This window comes from Petromyzon marinus, chromosome 4 (assembly GCF_048934315.1).
Source record: "Petromyzon marinus isolate PM22_M1 ecotype Great Lakes invasive population chromosome 4, UKy_Petmar_22M1.pri1.0, whole genome shotgun sequence".
Lineage (NCBI taxonomy): Eukaryota > Metazoa > Chordata > Hyperoartia > Petromyzontiformes > Petromyzontidae > Petromyzon > Petromyzon marinus.
The window spans coordinates 5,090,914-5,112,953 of NC_133670.1; the positions used below are offsets into that span (position 1 = coordinate 5,090,914).

At 45.5% G+C, this 22,040-nt stretch overlaps 1 protein-coding gene across 1 annotated transcript in view; it reads right to left on the reverse strand.

Moving 5' to 3' along the window:
* LOC116938820 (mitogen-activated protein kinase kinase kinase 13-like) overlaps nt 1-10,992 on the reverse strand; it is a 166,617-nt gene extending 155,625 nt beyond the window's left edge. Inside the window, exon 1 of the mRNA XM_076054926.1 lies at nt 10,780-10,992. The gene's annotated coding sequence lies outside the window, so the exon portion shown is untranslated. The remainder of the gene's footprint in view (nt 1-10,779) is intronic.
* Nucleotides 10,993-22,040: the final 11,048 nt, after the last annotated feature.

The window sequence follows — 22,040 nt, forward strand, 5'->3', positions numbered from 1 at the left end:
ATCCACAACATTTACAATCTGTGTACGACTTTTGTTGATACTGGTTAGGAATTAAACAAATGGTGTGGCCGAATGACATTCACTGTATGAAGAGACGCCTGTAAATTGTTTTTTTGTTTCGCACAAGACAAATTTTAAATGCACTTAGTGCCACAGAGGCACGGCGAAAGGTAATAACGTGAGTAAAGAATTCGCTCTGGTAGACTCACCGTGACCCGTAAAGCATCATTACACAGGATAAAACGAAAGCAGTTCAACACTTTTAACCGCTTTGGGAAAAAAAAAATTCTCATTTATGCAACAACAAATTGAAAGGAGAATACAGAGTAGTACCGTACGCCTATGGGGCCGTCCATAAATGACGTCCCGCGATTTTGGACGATTTTTTACCCCCTCCCCCATTCGTCACACGGCGTCACAAAAAAGTCAGACCTCCCCTCAAATAGCTTCAAATCTTGATTTGAAGCTATTTGAGGGGAGGTCTGACAAATCTTGATTTGAAGCTTTCGTGACTGCAAGAATCCATACTCTGTGGTTCTTTCGGTAAAGTCACGTAGGTAGAAAATAAAATAAAATTTTACAGGTAAAAAATAAAATTTTATTTTATACCTAAAATTTTATATCATACAAAGAGTATGCTTCAAATCGCTTTAAACTATTGTAGTGCGTATTTAATGTGACGCTGCACTCTGATGTTGTAAGAGAAAACAGTGATTAAAAAGTCTATTTAATTAAGTAGAACGTGTTGTCTATATTTATTGAAAGTTGCACATTTTGATGTGATGTCACATTTCTCAACCCCCACCCCCCCTCGTCACACATCGTCACAAATGTCTGACCCCCCCCCCCCAGGTGCGCGTGACGCCATTTATGGACGGCCCCTATGAAAGTTTTTTTTTTAAATCAGCCTTAGACTCACTAATGAGAAATAATACACACCACGATCTGACAGTCTGATCTCATTAATAATAATAATACTGAGGGTGGGCATTGGCCGGAGTGAGGAATTAGGTAGGCATCGGCTCCTCTCGGGATTAAACAGAGAGGCCAGGGTCGATATTGTCAGTGGAGTGGAGGGGTTATAGCATGGCACCTCCGAGTAGCACGGCTGGCTACGTACGGCACGAAAGAAGCTCAACATACATACCGTTATTATTCTTAGCTCTTTCGGTAAGGTCACGTTGAAGGGAAACAATAAAATAATAAAAAGTATTATATATTTATATATTTCAATAAAATAATAAAATATATAAACATTTTTTTTATATATTTTACTTTTTATTGTTTCCCTTCAACGTGACTTTACCGAAAGAGCTAAGAATATGATTTACTGCAGTCACGAAAGCTTTAAATAAAAAAAATACATACCGTTCTCTAGTAGGCAGAGCAAGTGTTAAAATACAACCAAGTTGTTTACACCAGTGGACCCGCAACGAGCTTTTTATTGGTTTTACTATTCATGCGAGCTTCCAGGAACACTAGATTAGTTATCGTACTTAATCTGTAATCATGACGAAATATTACTTTTCAAAGAGATCTATTATGCAGTCATGTCTAGGGCACGCTAACGGGGACCTTTATTGCCTCATTAAACTTGAAGGCAAATGTTTTTTTTTAACCGTGCGCCTATCAAGATCGGCCTGTCGAAGCGTCGCCACTGCCTGTCACACGCGGCTCTGGCTGACGTCATAGAGGGGGGGAGGGGGGTCACTCACACCCGGTCATCACTTCCCTGTCATCACGCGAAATTAAAACGGCTGCGTCCGGGACAGACAAAGATCCCCCGCATAGCCGTGACGGACTGCTGGGGCAAGTGCCGTTAGCCAGTGGCAATCTCTTAAGGCCCTCGCGGCACACGAATGGGGGGGGGGGGGGGGTTTGGGTGGCCAGTAACCACGCCCGGCCGCCTTTGTCTCCCCCCGCCGTTGGCGATGTTTTTCACATTTACACCGCTTTGAGGCTGAGTCGACGTAAGGGGATGGCCAGGGCCCGGGATTCAGACAATCGTCACTGGTGTTGGTGGCCGTGAGCAGGAAATCGGAAACTCGGGTGGCCCAGGATTCGGAGTGCGGTGCGCTAACCACTGCGCCACCGCTCCCCGCACGCGCGAGGCACCACGCGCACCCCCCACAATCAATCCGCTCACGCGGTGAATTACCGGGTAGTTAAATTCATTTAACGGGGGGGGGGGGGGGGGGGGTCTCTGAACAATTCCACGCTGCAACAGCCTGCACATCCGTCGTTTTAATACAGTTCTGTAGAGTAACAGTGAGTGTGGTCCCGTTATTCGAGACTGCAGTAGTTACCGAGGGAGACTCGGATTGTACTTGGCTAAGCTGTTCCACACGATATTCTACAACAACAACAACATATTTTAGCTGGAAAAAACCCTGCCTGGGTGAGAGATCAGCAAACCTGTGGTCCACAGAGCGGTGTCACGTGGCAACCTGCGGCTCCACAGGTTGCCACGTGACACCGCTGTGTGGACAAAAGTGGAGAGGGTGGGGAAGGGATTTAAGAAACTTGCTTCGTCGTTTTAAGGGGCCGTTCATAAATGACGTCACGCACCTAGGGGGGGGGGGTGGGGGGGTCAGACATTTGTGACGACGGGGGGGGAAGGGGGGTTGAGAAATGTGACGTCACATCAAAATGCGCAACTTTAAATAAATATAGACAACACGTTCTACTTAATTAAATAGACTTTTTAATAAATGTTTTCTCCTACAACATCAGAGTGCAGCGGCACATTAAATACGCACTACAATGACAATAGTTTAAAGCGATTACTTTTTTTTTGGGGGGGGGGGGTGCAGAGCTTTGTGACGTCATATTTGAGAGGGGTCTGACTTTTTGTGACACCGTGTGACGATGGGGGGGGGGGGGGGTCAAAAATCGTCCAAAATCGCGTGACGTCATTTATGGACGGCCCCAAACTGCTGCCGCGCCGGGAGATTGAATCGATCCAGCCATGTCTGGATTACAACCCGAGTTCTGTGCACTAACCATGGGACGCCACCCTTATCCGCACTCCCTCCTGGTTTCACATTCAGCACCCCGCTGTTGTCTCTGCTGAGCGCAGTGACTTCTCTGCGTTGCTATCGCGCGATTCGTTTCAACCAAAGCCGATGACTGTGTGACCCTAACACGACTACTGTGACTACTACAGTACTATTTTTATTTTCCCAGGTACGGCCCACTGAGCTATAGAGGTATTTTTTCTCATAAGCGACCTAGCTATCACAAATGATAGCTCAACGAAGCGGGGCTTATCGCGTGGCAAGTTATAGCAGCCGAATGCGTGTCTCGTTTAATGCACGTTTCTAATTGTGGAGGTAAAAAAAACAACGGAGAAACATCCACGCGACCACGGGGAGAGAAACGTACAAACTCCGAATACACAGGCATCGTCAGGGTCAGGATCGAATCCACGATCTCCTTTATACCAGGCCAGGTTGTTAACGTCTCGCTACAGTGCACTGAACTTGCGTTGATGGACATGCATTCCTCTCCAGCTCAATCTCAGCCCAGTGAATTACCAAATACAATAATAGTACTATTCTCCACGCAATGTAATCTCTACTTACTTTCCTTTTGGCTTGTAATTACTCCAGGGATAGAGCACAGAGGCAGTGAATGCCGATTACATCTCTGTTTAGGGACCGACCAGAGTCGTATTTTTTAGCACATTTCAATGACTGTGTGTGTAGAAATAGTCATCGCTGCTCAGTCAAGTGGACAAAACACGTCACGTGTCATGCATATTCAAATACTGTGTTTGTTGTCATTATCCCCACACCTCTGATTAGCACAGTTGGCTACGTACGGTGCGAAAGAAGTTCAACATGCACACACAAATTCAACCCGGCGAGAGGTGGCAACCTCTGTTCAATACCAGGCCAAGGATAGCACCGCCGGTGATATCTGAATAGTCACGTGCCCACGTGGGCTAGGCTTCTTGGAAGAAGAGGTTGGAGTGCCCACATTTTACCCAATCATAGGTGACCTGTTGACCCGGGCCCACGTGGGCCAGGCTTCTTGGATGAAGGGGTTGGAGTGCCCACATTTGACCCCATCACAGGTGACCTGTTGACCCACTTGAGTGACGTATATCATACATTAATTTCAGAATATTGTATCCGCATAGCATTCAGAAGAGATTCCACTCCCATCAGCTTCAATCAGACACTCGACTCAGGCAATATGAATGCATTTGTTTTGGACTAAGAGCAGTAGTGTATAACTGGATACCTCGTTTAAATGTTAAGTTGTATTTCACGTTTCCTTGCTCGGCTCTCTTTTGACTAATCTTAAATGTTCTTAATTTTATAACTGTTTTTAGTCGCTCTCAACATTTCCTTGAAAAGGAGATGTTCACAAATCAAATAACTCCATCTGTCTGGGTAACAATATTAAACAATCTCATTAGTTGCCATTTGTCATCTGTCACTACAGTGGTTACAAAAGCAAGTCGCGTTAAATTTCGATTTTAAGCTTTCGTGACTGCAGGGATTCATATTCTTGGTTCTTTCGGTAAAGTCACGTAGAAGGGGAAACAATAAAATAATAAAAATATAAAACAATATTTTTTTTATCATTTTATTGTTTCCTTTCTATGTGACTTTACCGAAAGAACCAAGAATACAAGTCGCGTTATTTGATATATTGTATGTGCTATGAAGAAGGGCCATTGCCCGGAACGTCGTCCAGTATATATTTTCATTTTAAGGCCATTGGATTGGAAGATGAGAAATCACGACGAATGTCATCTATGAAGCGCCCGAACATCGATACATATATAATCGATCTCCCGGTCTCCAGAGCAACGACACAAACCATGCCAATGGCCCTCTTCAGGGCCAAACAATGCGCCAGACAGGCCTTGGGACAAGGATCCTCCAACTGGACATCGACGGACTCTCCCGGGCGATGCGCGATTATCTTGCGAGTGTACTTAAAATGCACAAATGGAAAGTTAACAACTCTCCAGCAGTACGCGTTTGAGGTCATCCAGAACACAGGCCGCATTACGTAAAACGATGCAATGCCCGATCCACAAATACGAAGGAGACATCACGGAGATGCGCTCCGCTTGCTCCCGACACGATTGTCTGGGCTTGACCACCTGAATGTGAAATTGCAGTTCGTTGCTCTGCATCTACATCAGCCGCCGTACAAAAGAAGGAGAAGAAAAAAATATTTGTTAAGGCCTTTGACGAGCGCATTGAGTTTGTGTTTTGATGTGGTGGTCATCTTCAAATCTCAGATGATGGATGGGAATGTCCCAGTCGTGACAGAGATCAACACCTCCTTGCTGGAGGAGGGCGTTTACCGACGCGATAGCTGTGGTTAGCAGGAGTAACTAGACATCAGGGAAGTGCGGTCGGCGGAGACAGTGGAAGCAGAGACTCACCTGTCATACTCCAATGAAAATAGCTGTTAAGAAAAGTAAAAAAATAATAATCAAATAAAATAAATATTAAGATTTTTTTCCACTGATCTGTGTTGTAAATGTAATTTCTGTACGATTCCAATCATTTTTATAGTCAAAATCGCCAAATTTGCAGAGCTACGCTGCAAATACAGGGATAGACGAGAGGTGAGGCAGCGACGAGCTCAGCCTCCCCTCTGATTGCGCAACCCCTCAGTAACTGGATGGAGCGCGGGCAATAAGCGCGTGCCTGTTACTATCTGAGTACGTCACCAATGTGATGTTTGTAGACCCCTTCATTTCATGTCCTCGCCTTCCATACTCCAGGTAACTAATTTCACGTATGTGTATAAAGATATTTAGGCTCGCTGGTCTCGTCATGAAACTGCAATGAAAAAGCACCAGGGGAGGCAGCTATCACATCTGCCTCACTGAAGGGGGCGTGTTAGACACGTCTCCCTCAGTGAGACCACGCCCCCTCAGTGAGGCCACGCCCCCCCCCCCCCTCAATGTGTGAATCTGGCTCTGACACGAGCCAGTGCCTCCCCAGCCATTGACCTCACCGCACGTCACTGCTATAAATTCACAGTCTCGTATAGTGACCATAAACACGGGCATATATCTTGTGCCATCTTACACCATGGGGTGAGACACCGGTTATTGCCTCCTACATTTCCACTGCAGTGCAGCACAGGTGCAAGCAATCCGTTGTGATCATAACCAATCACGTCCCGTCAATGTTGTGACACAACCGACGAAACAGAAGGCGCACACAAGCGAATCAGAATCTTTATTTAGATTGGAGGAATCCGTTGAGCTGTGAAGCTCTTTTCGACAGATTTACAGTAGGGGCAGGTGTGTGGGAGCGGTAGCGTAAGGTGCTTGCTAACAGCACTTGCCCCAAGGGGTTTGTGAAGGTTATACGGGGGATCTTTGCCTTTGTATTGGTTAACACGCTGCGATACTAACTCGGCGACACGGATTCGATTCCCGCTCACGGCCACCAACACCGGCGACGATAATCTAAACCCAGTCCAGGGCCTCCCCGAGGTCGACTCAGCCTCAAGTGAGTACCTGGTGCGGTGTGTAAACATCGTCACTAGGGAGACAAAGGCGGTCGCGCGTGGTGCTGGCCACCCACCCCCTCGTGTGCCGTGCCGGCGTTAATAGGTGCTCGCTAACGGCACTTGCCCCAAAAGTCTATTAGGACTATAATGGGCACATTTGTCTTCTTTGTCTTAACATAGGAGAGTTGAGCCGCTTCTGGGCATGGACTCGCTCCGCATGGGCAATGGAACACTTTATTCATAAAGTATTTTGAAGAAGAAGATGAATCACCTTTGCGATCTTGCAGCAGCTCCTGATGAAATACGATGCAACTGCTCCCCACTGATGTGCTATCTATAAAATGCTGGCCCGAGTTTTCTCCACGGCAGAGGAACAGGCGGTGCTGATGAGCTTCCCTCCACGATCACAAACCGGGCATCTCAGTCAACATGAGCTTGTCCGAACTGCTCTGCTGTATGATACGCATTCAACTTAATTTGACGGCTATGGGAATTTTTTTTTATTATAAATATTTATTTCAAAGCAGTGTTTTAATGCATATCGGCAGGTTTCTCTTGGTTGCGTGTGGATGAATCACAACTGATTAGTCTATGGCCAAATTAGCCTGCGGGGAAATGGCCCCAGGTGCTTTGTGGCGAATCGCCTCAATGCCCATGTTGAATTATTGTACGCGACTGTGGTCCGTAACTCTGTGGTCTACGGTAGTTGTTTTCGCAATCACCTGCCGGCCTTTCTTTTGGCATTGCTTCCCTTGTTTATCGACGGTATTTCATAGGTAATCGCTTTTCCAAGGACGACCTGAGTCAATTTCTTGCTACCAGAGTTACCAGTTCCAGGAAGAATGACTATGGAGGCTTTCCCTCCACGCACTGGGCGGGAGTTTTTTTTCTTTCTGAAATGGACACGAAGCTCCCCGAACACGTGGACTGAAACGTCAGACGCCGCGCCGGATAACTCCCCCATGCGACCCGAAAGCTGAACGGAGAGGTGCACAGGACCGCACCGCGAAAGCTTGCCTGCACAGTCGTGATAACTTTGGAGTAGACAACAATGTGAATATTGATGTAAAAAAAAATATGCAGTCTCAAAAAACACAAGTAATCCTTAGGGGAATACCCAAGTAGTATTCTAGGGGCGGCCTACCTCGGCTGAGTATCTCTGGCTGTCTGACGAAAAGTTTGAAACATCATTAAAGAGGACACTTTCCTGAGTTAATTGCCGTGTAATAAAATCTATACATTTTTTTAAAACAGGAGTATGTACAAATGCTCTCCAAAAATAGTGGCTCTGTATACATATTGAATTATAAAGCCCAGTCAAAATAAATTCAAACATTTTGTGGCGATAATTTAATGGGGGGGGGGGGGGGGGTTATTAGTCAAGCCAGTGTATCCCCAGGCTTGAACATTCACTGGATGCATTTGTTGCCAGTGCCGAGCTGCTGCTGGGAATTGTAGATGCTTATCACAGGCACCTCATTACAGCCCAGCACAGTTCACTTGTCACGGCAGCAGACTTCAAACGGTGCGTTTAGATCACAACCATGCTATAACTATGCTCAGGGCAGTCCATAGAGGCGGTGGGGGAAGGGGCCAGGGGCAAATCCCATCGCGTGGGCCCCTTTGACGCCTGTCGAAACGCGGGGACACCCCAAAGCACGGGGCCCAGAGACGGCTCTGGTTCTGGCCCCTCCTGCCTCCCGGACTGGCCAAACGCACGCTGCCCGTTGAGTGCCACTCGGTGGGAAGTCAGCAACGGTTGTCATACGGAGAGACCGGCAGCTGGCATTTACAATTTTTCATAACCTGCCAATGGCGTAGGGCCACCAGTGGAAATAGCCCGCAATCGATCCTCATTTAAGCATTTTACTTTTATTAAGAGTATTATACTGAGTAGACAGAAGACACTGTGCAGCCAAGGTCAAATTCTACAATAATACATCATTTAGACTTTGAAACCATTGAGCGCAGGGTATTATATGGGATAAACCCATAATACCCCACGTGGTGAGTTTTACAAAACACAATACTCTTAACCAAATCCTTGAAAGCCATAGTAGTGAGTACTTTTATCATTTGGAATTTGGACCACAACTAAGGGTTGTCACCTGTTCTGTTTTTTTTTCCCCGAGGATCATCTTTTTGAGGTGGCTGTCTTTGGGAAAACTGTACGTCTTCCTGGGACAAACAGAAATCCCCGTTTTCTTTCCGCTGTTAAATGGGGCATTGGCAACGAGTGGCTCAGGGCCACGGATGAAAATGAGTGACAACCACAGCGCTTGCTTTGATATGATGTGTGACCATTCAATAATCGCCTGTATCTACCACCTCTGTTCAATCAATAAAAAATATATGTTTTATTTTTTTTTATCTAGAAATGTTTTATTTTACCAAGTAAGGCCCACTGAGCTATATAGCTCTTTTTCAGAAGCGACCAGGCCACAGATGATAGCTCAACGAAGTGGCTTATCACGTGCAAAATTTATAGCAGCCAAATACTCTAAAATCATGCTTCTAAATGCGGAGGGCAAAGCTGAAGTACCCGGAGAATAATCCACGCGATCACGGGGAGAACATACAAACTCCAAATTATACAGCAGGCGTCAGGATCGGGATCGAACCCACGACCTCCTGTATACCAGGCGAGTTAGTTAACATCTCGCCACCGTGGTGCCCAACAGTACGTATGGGAACACCACAGTTAGTGGATCAGAGGGCCGTGTGTGGTGGGGTAAAGTGTGGGCACTCCCACCTCTTCCAAGCGGTCTGGTCAGCTTAGAAGAGTAGGCCAAATGCCCTCTATAGGAGCTCTTACGCTCCTTCTTTGTGGAAACCCTTCTGCCAGTAGTGGCGCAAGAAACAAATGGCAGGGCTGTATCTTTACTTTTGTTCACCTTGTAATGCAGCAATCAGCACATATCAGTCATTCTTCTTTTAAATTATCATTGGGCCGTAAGAATAGAGCAAACAGCCACAATGTGTGAGCTGACTTGTTAGCGAATGATACATTCTATGCTGACCGGAAGCTTTTTAAACAGGCATTGCCAATTAAAAGTCTGTGCGCCACACACAATATGCGCATCATCAAGAACACCTTATGATGATGATGATTTTTCACAAATTCCTAAAACCCACCTTTTTTTTAGCACCCAAAATCACGGACAGCAAACCTTAATATGAAAAAAACGCCACTTTTTTAAAATTTTCTTGCTGTGGTTTTCGCACCTGATGATGATTGCTTGTGTTGCAATCGAAACGTCGTGAGAATTTGATTGTCTATTTGTATTATTTTATTATTTCGCTTCTACGTGACTTTACCGAAAGAACCAAGAATATGAATTCCTGCAGTCACGAAAGCTTTAAATCGAAATTCAAATAGAAACTTTATAAGGTATTTAAAAACGTCACGCATATCAATTTTTTTTTATCAGGATTTTGTTGCATTAACTTTCTCGTATGACAATTTCTCTATGATGCATCATTCTCAAATCCACAAATATGTGATTCCATACCCCCAACACCCCTGCTGAAACCTGTGCTGTTAGTATGATGATATAACTAACCATGATTGTAAATAAGATCCATAGCCACCTCACCAACTATAATCACCTCACCTGTCCGAGCCTCGCTATAGAAGAGTAAAACCCCTCGACAAAATACATCAACTCACTGTGGAATATTGCAAGAGCAAATCTCGACGCAAAGTGTAACCCTGACGGCAACTTTTGCACAATTCCGAATAATAACGTAACGCATGCAACATTATACGAAGTATACGTACGCATTGCTAAGGTACGTAATTCAACCAACGAATCAATTGTCCGATTGATTAAAGACGTGAACACAATCACGCGGATCAACAACCCGCGGACGTTAGAATGTTCGGTGCCCTCTACAAATGCTCTTCCCTTCTGGCGCTCCAGATTTGACGACACTTCTGAATTGCGCTGTCCTCACGGCACCTTTGCATACCAACACCGACTGATGCAATCGTTCACGTCACTTTTTATGGTCACCCATTTGCATTAATAACACGTGTTGTGTATATATACATACACAGACACACGAACTTAACAAGAACGTCTTACGTTCCGAATGACGGTCATTGCTGTGTGCTTATTAAATAACGGCGTCAAAGGGAGGGGGGTTACTGAACGGCTCGGCACAATGTGGCAAGTGCCAAGTGAGCGGTTAATTATGTTTAACCCCGAACAAGGCAATCATTTGCTTTACGGTCAAAGTGGCGGCGCGGCGAACACGTCACACGGAGCATCACGCACGAACCTGTCCCCGTGTACAGACTCTGGCAAGCTTCACGGTGTCTTGGACGCACCTCTCAGGAGACCACCTTTCACGAGCCCTTGAAGGTGCCCCGGACAACGTTCTGACTTGGGGTTTGGCAGTGGGCTGTTGTTGCGGGTGGGAGGGGGATTTATGACTTCACGCAGACGTCTCCACACAACCCTCCACGCGGCCCTAAGTTCCCCCTCGACGCGCCCATTGGCCAAGCACACAGTAGGGGCGACAAGAAGCCTCGTCGCCCAAATGCTGCAAGGTCCCACCGCCCCCCGCCCCCCCCACTGAAGCTAAATCTCCAGAGTCGGAGAGCTTCAGGAAAAACTGCGTGGAAAACCCAAGCCACCCACCCTCCCACCCCTTTCATCCCCCCCATCCATCCATCCTCAACCATCACCCCTCACCTCAACCATCCTCTCCCTCCCCACCCCCAGCCACTCCACCTCAAATCCTTCTACATATGGAGCCATGCAAACAAAGCGAGCCTACTTAGTTAACAAAGGACCACCGGAGTATGCCTTACTCATGCCCCTGGAATGCGGTGCAATTAAAATCTCTTATCTCCCTTTTTTTAGGGGGGGGGGTAAAATCCATTTGCTGGGAATTGCTCCTAAACTTTTGTTGTTCAAACATATTTGGGAGGAAAGAAAGGACTGCACAGCAGGAAAAGGTCCTATAAGCCTTGTTTTAATGTCACTGTCATACAATAAAAGTCTTTTGTCGAGAGAATGAATGAGGTTTCATTGGTCAATATGGCTGTGAACATTGCCTGAAATAACAGGTTCATGGGCCAGGCACCTGCTCATAAAACCAACACCGCTCTCTGGGTCAGGATCACCATTCTGGTCAGAATGGCATGAAATGTTAATCTCGGTGATGCCAAAGTTTATAGATGTTAGTTTGGAAGGCACCTCCTTATTAGCACGGTTGGCTACGTACGGCGCGAAAGAAGCTCAATATACTAACGTACAAGTTTCATTTTAAATTTTTTTATTGTACAGTGAATCAAGAATATGATTAGTTGCAAAAGTTACCTTTGTTGAGAATCAGAGACCATTCTCTTTGTATGGAAAGATCGCACGAAACCTCGGGGCAGATACCAAACCCAATATCACGGCAGCAAAACACAAATAACAATGTTTACCGTGCAACAAAGTACAAAAATAAAGGACCTCAAGACAATTTACTTAACGTGATTAACAATACTTTTTTTTATTCCTCAACAATAAATTCAATTAAACATTCCCAACGTTGCATTAGCGCACAATCAACCATTCCGCAGAGTCTTTAGGCTCCTCTGAGCTCCGTAAATTTTTATTGCGTTGTTCATTCACGACGATTAATCTGGTAATGCTGTCAAATTTTTTGGTTTGTGTGGGGATCACGACATTCTTTGGCGGTTATGATTTCGCGCCGGGTGCAGGGCAGATCTACCGTAGGGCCCAGTGCCGGATAAAGCTAGTGCGGGGCCTGTAGCATATGTTATAAAGGGGCCATAAATAAATAAAACACACATATATATTAAAACACACATTTTTTTACTTACATAGTAAAGTAATTGTATTTTTTCATTTGCTATACGGCCGGATAATACGACAAATCGCTAACCTTAAACACCCAGTCCTTCATAAAGGTTGAAGGCTGTGTAGTACTATAGTAATAGAGCAAGTGCAGAATCACTGAACCGGAATTGACAACGTTAAAAAACCGCCACTTTTTTCAAATTTTCTTGCTGTGGTTTTCACACCTGATGATGATTGCTTGTGTTGCAGTCGAATCGTCGTGAGAATTTTATTGTTTTATATTTCTATTATTGTATTGCTTCCCTTCTACGTGGTGACTTTACCGAAAGAACCAAGAATATGAATCCCTGCAGTCACGAAAGCTTTAAATCGGAATTGATAGCTTTGAAAGCATTTAGCGAGGGGACCCTTGAAAGTGCAGGGGCCCGTAGCTACTACTACATACGTAGTAGCTACTACTACATATGTAGTAGTAGCTACTACATATGTAGTAGCAGCTACTTTTGCTACTCGGATACTCCGGCACTGGGTAGGGCCGCGCCGGGGATTTAGCGGCACGGCTCGCGTACGAAGAGGGCCCTCTTCTCCCAGCCCCGGTCCGTTGCTTCCAGGACTGCGTCCGCCGTCTCCCTGGGGAACCAGAAGCACGGGCACTCCTCCACTGCCCTCGCCGCCACTCTCCGCCTCGCCCTCTCTTGTTGCCCTGCTTCATCCGTGACCTCATCTGGATACTCGCATGACAACCACCCTAACACCACACCTCAACACGACAAAGCAAACTAAACAACGATTTTATTTGTTTGACCAGGTAAGCGCCCCCCCTCCCCAACTGGAGCTAAATAGCTATTTTTCAGAAGCGACCTGGCTATCACAAATAATAGCTCACGCGAAGTGGCCTATCACCAAGTGGAAATGTTTAGCAGCCAAATGCACGAAAAGCATGTCAATTCTAAATGTGGAGGGAAAACCTGGAGGACCAGAAGAGGATTCCACGCGACTATGGGGAGAGAGAGGCACGCAAATTCCAAATATACAGCAGCAGGCATCAGGGTCGGGATCGAACCCACGACCTCTTGTATACCAGGAGAGGTAGTTAACATCTCGTCACCCTCTTGGCCTCGCGGTCCCATTCCACCTGAAACAAACGCCACACTTCTTCACGGAGTCGAGCAGTGATTTAAGTGTCCACTAGCTTTTGGGCACTTGTGTGGGAGAAAGAAAAAAAACACGTTCACTTGAAATGCTAACTCTGAGCAAATGGGTATTCCACGGACGTGCGTAAAAAAAAAACTACCCCATAAACACCGCATTGCTCAATTGTAGGCGGCACACCTTTTGCTCCCACCACGGGAATGTGGCCCCAGGGCCACCGACCGATATGTGCGCCTTCCCACTAAACGTTTGCGTCGGGAGATCCCTTTGCCTTGACTCTACGCAGTTGGTCGTGTAACGTTTGTAACGGTTACCTCTTTAATTGAGCTCACTAACACCACTGGTGAGGTCACCGGTGGCCCCCCGATCATGAACTGGTCTGGCCCCGTGTTCATTGTTCGTGAGAACGCAGCAACAGGGGGTCGTAAATGCGCACACATTTAACCCGCGTTGTCTGCATTCCAGTCAAGTGATGTTTAATCAGTGTGGACAAGTTCAGAGATTTTACACTTTTCTTTCAAGAGTCTTTGCTTGGTGAAAGGAATCCTACAACGTCCATGTAATGGTAACATTTTATATCCTGATGCATTTTAATATAAAACAAGTACCCAAACTAGTTTATGTAAAAAAAGCGTCACGGTAAACTTGTGAACACAGTAGAGCTACTGGACATAAATCTGTATTTTTTTTTTAAACGTAAGCAGTTTAATTGTTACAGTTTATTTATTGTGCACTTTAACGTTGTCATTATTGTTCAGTGCTGATGCACCTCGGATATCCCTTGCAAGCTAGCGGGGTAAATTGCTACACGAAACTTTTCGTGTAACAAACAACCATTGATTGACTGAATTTCGATGTAAAGCTTTCGTGACTGCAGGGATTCATATTATTGGTTCTTTCGGTAAAGTCACATAGAAGGGAAATAATAAAATAATAAAAATACAACAATTAAATTATCACGACGTTTCGATTGCAACACAAGCAATCATCATCAGGTGTGAAAACCACAGCAAGAAAATTTTGAAAACAGGTGTCGTTTTTTTCTGGCCAGCAGCATTTTCACTGACAACTCATGACAGGATACGCAGCTGTGGTGTATTGTGGGTAAGAACAGTCCATGAATAATATGAGCCTGGAAAGCCCGAAGGCAGATATTGATCTATTATATGAATAAACATACTTAGGGCGAGACATCGTTTAGATATCCAATTATCAATCACAATATAATTGGATTCACTTATCTGCCCTGAAAATCCGGCAAATGCTTTTAAAAGTATGTTATCTGTGTGCTGTGTAAAAAAAAAAACAGTTGTGCAGTGGCGCGCACGCTTCGCTACATAAATGGCTACCTGGTGCTGTGTGTAACCATCAGCACTGGGGAGACAAAGGCGACCGGGCACGGTGCTGGCCCACCCACCGACTTGTGTGGGCCTCCTTTAGAAACATGCGTTTAGGGTATTTAGCAGCTGTATATTTCCACGCGATAAGCCACTTCATTGGGATATCGTTTGTGACCGGGTCGCTCCTGAAAAAAAACCCCCGATATTGCTTAGTGGACCTTACCTGGTAAAATAAAACATCGTTTGTGCGCGCTGTTGACCTTCATGGGTGCTACTCGCTAACAGCACTTGTCCCAACAGCCAATAAAGGCGATAGGGAGGGATATTTGTCTTGGTAAACATGCCAATGTACTGATTCGTCCAGATGTCTTGTGACCCACAATTAACCCCAAACATTCTGTTTCCTTTCAATATTAATTTTTGTTTTAAATAAACCTTACTTTAAAAAATATAAAAAGATTCTAGAATTGAATAGGGGGGGGGGGGGGGGAGGTCACAAGACATCTGGAATACACCCTCTAAATATTTCCTGAATAGGTCCCACAAAATAGGCGAGGGCAATTGTTGAACTCCCGCACAGAGAGAGCAGAAACTTGCTGCGTGCAGGACGGCACTGCCACTTGCAGGCAAGTAGGTGAGTGTCTCGTCCACACCATTGCCCGACTACAGCATTGGCATCCCACAGTTCGTCTCTCGAACAAAAAAAATGCGTTTAATCACATGCTAAGTCATAGCATTTTAAACAAAGAGATTTCTGTAATTGCTTTTAGAAAGTAATTTCCAGTATGTGTTCGCCTTCGTGCGGGTTCCTTCTTTGTCTAATATTTCAAAGGAGGAAAATTTTAAATAGCTTTCGCTAAAACGTATAAAAAATCCATACAGAATACGTCTGAGGTGTATAATGCATGGCAAGCTTTGTTTAATCGGCTATTTCACATCATACACCGACTCACTCATCATGCGCTGACTAACACATCGTGCGCTGACTCACACATCATACACTGACTCAAGCTACTACTGACTCACACATCATGCACTGACTCACTCACACATCATGCACTGACTCACTCACACATCATGCACTGACTCACTCACACATCATGCACTGACTCACTCACATCATGCACTGACTCACTAACACCATGCACTGACTCACTCACACATCATGCACTAACTCACTCACACATCATGCACTGACTCACTCACACACCATGCACTGACTCACTCACACATCATGCACTGACTCACTCACACCATGCACTGACTCACTCACACATCATACACTGACTCACTCACACATCATGCACTGACTCACTCACACATCATGCACTGACTCACTCACACATCATGCACTGACTCACTAACACCATGCACTGACTCACACACCATGCACTGACTCACTCACACGTCATACACTGACTCACTCACACATCATACACTACTCACTCACACATCATGCACTGACTCACTCACACATCATGCACTGACTCACTCACACATCATGCGCTTACTGACTCACATCATGCACTGACTCACTCACACATCATGCACTGATTCACTCACACATCATGCACTGACTCACTCATACATCATGCACTGACTCACTCACACATCATGCACTGACTCACTCACACATCATGCACTGACTCACTCACATATCATGCACTGACTCACTCACACATCATGCACTGACTCACTCACATACCATGCACTGACTTACTCACACATCATGCACTGACTCACTCACACATCATGCACTGACTCACTCACACCATGCACTGACTCACTCACACATCATGCACTGACTCACTCACACATCATGCACTGACTCACTCACACATCATACACTGACTCACTCACACATCATGCACTGACTCACTCACATACCATGCACTGACTCACTCACACATCATGCACTGACTCACTCACACCATGCACTGACTCACTCACACCATGCACTGACTCACTCACACATCATGCACTCACTCACACATCATGCACTGACTCACTCACACATCATGCACTGACTCACTCACGCATCATGCACTGACTCACTCACACATCATGTGCTTACTCACTCACACATCATGCACTGACTCACTCACACCATGCACTGACTCACTCACACATCATACACTGACTCACTCACACATTATGCACTGACTCACTCACACATCATGCACTGACTCACTCAGACATCATACACTGACTCACTCACACATCATGCACTGTCTCACTCACACATCATGCACTGACTCACTCATCATGCGCTTACTCACTCACACATCATGCACTGACTCACTCACACCATGCACTGACTCACTCACACATCATGCACTGACTCACTCAGAAATCATACACTGACTCACTCACACATCATGCACTGTCTCACTCACACATCATGCACTGACTCACTCATCATGCGCTTACTCACTCACACATCATGCACTGACTCGCTCATCATGCGCTTACTCACTCACACATCATACACTCGCACAACCACTGATCCATTCACTCATCATACACAGGTTCACTCATCGTGTCCTGGCTCACTCGCACATCATACACTCACTCACTCATCATACACTGACTCACTCATCATGCGCTTACTCACTCACACATCATACACTGACTCACTCATCATACACTGACCCGCACATCATACACTGACTCGCACTGCCGCTGACTCGCTCACACATCATACACTGACTCACTCATCATGCGCTGACTAACACATCGTGCGCTGACTCACACATCATACACTCACTCAAGCTACTACTGACTCCCTCATCATACGCTGACTCGCACATCATACGCTGACTCACACATCATACGCTGACTCGCACATTATACACTGATTCACACATCATACACTCACTCACGCTGCTGATGACTCACACATCATACACTGGGAGTGTCGTGCTGCCAGCTATGGCTGCAGGTTTTGTCGTACGTGTTATGTATATCGTTTATTGTTAAATTTAAAATCACAGTTCCTATGATTACTGTTGTTGCATTGTTTTTGTAGCTTTATTTTGGTGATTCGAAAACATATGGTTAATCTAAATTGTCTTATGGTTGTTGTTGTTGTTGGCTTGTACCACATTGTGATTTTTGCACACAGCGTTTTAAGAAATTATTTTTTGCGTGGAATATTTGCTGGTTTATTCCAGGATGTTTCTGTTACGCGTTGTCGCTTTAAGATGTTCTGTGTTCAAATTGTGTTGGTTGCGGTTGCACCCGACTTAAGAGCCGCATGGCTCACAGGGCTATACCTAATAACTGAAACTTGAATGTTATCTATGGGACATTAATTATTTTGTTGTTGCCGGTACTGTTTACAATTTTACGGAGCAAAAAAAAACAAGAATAGGCGTTACCCTTTCTGGCAATCAAACGGGAGGAGTTAAGATGTTCAAACACCACATAGACACCGATTACAAAGCATCAAGGCTGCGTTAACCACACATACCTGTGGTAAAACATGCAAACAAACATGTGTTACTGTCTCGGGTTCAGCAGGTATATCTACGGGACCCTTTTTTTGCCAGTATCAAAAATGATTTTTCAAAATACAGTGCAGTACTGTGCTCGCCTTACAGTGCAATCAAATAAACAGACTGCAGAGTGAATGCCTTCAAAGGGGTCTGTTGTCATCGTCTGCAGCATTCATTTTCATTTCAGTCACACAACGGCCACTCACATTCTCGGGAGTATGATTGATTACGTTCTTTAACCCAGCGAGAGACCAGTGATCTTCATTATATTTTTTTTCCACGAGGGCACCTGCCAAAAATTACATTTAAATATGGACTTAAATCATTCAGTGTGAAGCTGTCCAGATGAATAAAGAATTACAGCACTCATCATCTTACCATGCACAGAGGAAGGAAGTCTCGATGCTTCGGCCGGAGAGTGTGCATCCCGGACTCTTTGAGATATGAAGAGGTGCATGAGCCACAATTTCGACTGGGACTTTCTGTCGAGTCAATAAACCGTGCATTTATTATAGTGTACTCTCGATCAAGGAGGGTTTAAACAAACAAAAAACATAGTTACGGAGCCCAAAAGGCCCCCCCCAAAAACCCACCAAGCTACCAGCAACAAAGAGCGCTATAGTTGTAATAGATAAGAGTGAGCACGTTTGTTCTAGCCGAGCATTAGGTTCTAAAAGTTTCGGAACATAATTCAATGGGAGGAAATGTCAACGTCCAGCAGTGTAAATTTCTGAATATTTATTAATACTGGAGGAATCCGATTATCTATCCAGCTCGTTTTCATAGATATCCAGGAGAGATTACATCAGCAATGATCGCCTCCTACTGGCAGACTGATGCGGACTTGCAGTCCCTTGCTGGGCCACCTTGTGCTGCACAGGGACAGCTACCACTGGTGGACCCCCTTCGAATGTTTGAGAATGCGACTGAAGACCCTTTTGAGTTTCAATCTAAGCGCCATATAAATGCATATATTTCTGAATTATTAACTTTTCGAGTGCAATTTAAAAGACGGGGGCCTGCAATTGCTTGCTCACGTCACTGCTAGCAGAGGGGCCTCCACTGGAGGCACAGTGGTAACATTTGTGCCTCACAGCAAGAAGGCCCTGGGTTCGATTCCTGACTGCCTGTGTCAGAATGCGTGAGCGTGTGTGAGTGTGGGGGAGCGGTGGTGCAGCGGTTAGCGCGCTGCACTGCCAACTCTGCGACGCGAGTTTGATTCCAACTCACGGCCAACACCAGGGACGATTAGCTGAACTGGTACTGGACCTCCCCTAGGTCGACTCAGTCTCAAATGAGCACCTGGGGCGATGTGTAAAACATCGCCACTCGGGAGACAAAGGCGGCCGGACGCGGTGCTGGCCACCCACCCCCTATCGTGTGCCGTGCCGGCCTTCATAGCTTCTTGCTAACAGCACTTGCCCCAACAGTCTGTTCAGGCTATACGGGGGGATCTTGGGTGGGAGGAGTTTGTATGCTACACAATGTAACTCGTATTCGCCAAACATTCCAATGCCGACTAAAATATATATCTTGCAAATTACTCAATTAGAAGTACACATGGCAAGGTTGCCGTCGACTGTGACATCATCATCAAAATATGTATTTATACTTGAGGAATCCGATGAGCTATAAACCAATCTTTCATAGATGTCTAGTAGGGCCCTTGTGAAAAAGGCCCTTGCGACTTATTGAATCAGGAATGTTAATAATCAGCAGCAGCATCCCTAGGCAACTTTGTGTAATTGTGGCAGTGAGCCCGGGGTTTATTTAGGGACACTAACCTAAAAATAAACCATTCTATTTTGACCAGTTAAAGCCCACCGAGCTGTGGGCTCTTGTTCAGAGGCGACCTGGCCACACACGATAGCTCATCGAAGCGGCTTGTACCATCATCACGCGTGGGAATGTAAAGGAGCAGTCGAATAGTCGAGACGGGTGTGGTTTCGAAATGCGGTGGAGGTCAAAACGGGAGGACCCCGGAGAACAATCCACGGGATCACCACGTGGGGAGGGAGGGAGGGAGAGAGAGAGCACACACACAAATATACAACAGGCATCACCAGGTTTGAAGTTTTCGTGACTGCAGGGATCCACACTCTTTGGTTCTTTCGGTAAAGTCACGTAGTTATAAAATAAAATGAATTAAATCACGACGTTTCGATTGCAACACAAGCACTCATCATCAGGTGGGAAAACCACAGCAAAAAAATGTCTTGTCTTTTAGCGAAAGAACCAAACACAACTGTCGGCAGTGGCAGAACATGCTTGTCAACAAGGACACTCAATTGATATTGATAACGTTGAAGTGTTGTGTAAAACTAATTATTACTGGCAAAGACTAATTAGAGAATCCATTGAAATCGAGAGAAATAGAAATAACTTTAATCGCTCTGACAGCTACAGGCTTAGTGCGGCTTTTGGAAGCATATTATTAAATAATACATATTACAAATCCTTATACGGGAAACACATACTAGTTAACGGATTACTAACGTAGCATATAATCACAATAACACACATTACAACTAATTACTAATCTACAACTCATTACTAATCATACCCATTGACTGATTACCAATCGATTATATAATTACAATATCCCCCCCTCCGCCTCAAATCACTGCACCTGAATTAGTAAAATGATGACGTCACCCTGCTGCTCGATTTAAGACCGGGAGCAAGTGAGGGCTTTACCATTCTGGCGAATTGCCCGATGATGCTGGATGTAATTACCAGCAAAACGTCGTCCTCAAACTGTAAATGTTGTGGATTCACTCTTCAACACACCGGTGGGCTAAAGTAGTGAATAATTTGTCTTTTGTCAACGTGACACTTTTTTTTTGCAGAATCACTGAACCGGAATTAATAGCTTGAAAGACATTTAGCGCGGGGCCCTTGAAAGTGCGGGGCGCGTAGCTTCATATCTCGCTACTTTTGCTACTAGGATATAATCCGGCACTGGACCCAAGGCACCCTCTCTGAGGGGCTGTCTAGAGCTCCCTCTAGGGTGGAGGTGCCCTTCAGTCAGCAGTGGCACGAGAAAAAAAAACGCTTCGGCGCTGCACCATTACCTTTCACCTTTACCGAGGAGAGGTTGCAACCTTTGGATGGCAAGGACATCTGAGAAAGTGCGCCCTCATTGTTTGGGCGAAACGCATCGCTTGAAGGAATTCCAGAAACGATTCTGCGTTACGTCCCTCCAATGGGCTCTCCTCTAACTTAGCACAAAATACCGGCCACGTGCCTCTGGCTTATTTCTCCATGCGCTGTGCAGGGTAATTGCCCGAAACGTCTCCTGCTATGTTCCGTTTCTTTTGAAGACGAATGCTCGTGGTTGTTAACCGCCCCTGTGCGCCGCTGCCAACGCAGGAGCTGCAGCATCACCAAATGTGTTCTCGAACTCGCAGGTTGTGCCCTGTTCTTTGAAAAAGTTACGACTTATTCCGATGCCACATTTCTAATATAATAGATGGGGGTAGGGGGGGGAGACAAAAGCGTGAGAGGGTCTTAAGGCTACCCGTGCTGCACTGGCAGGAGGACTGTATTGTAACCGCATCCGCACAAACCACGGCAGCAGCAGATACGGATAACGGACGCACAAATGAGCAATTAAAACCAAACTAAACGTTAGCAGTGCGCGACCGTGCTCATCCAGAACCTTAGACCGTACAGCAGTATATAAACGACGCAATGCCCGATCCACGAATACGAAGAAGACGTCACCACAGCGATGA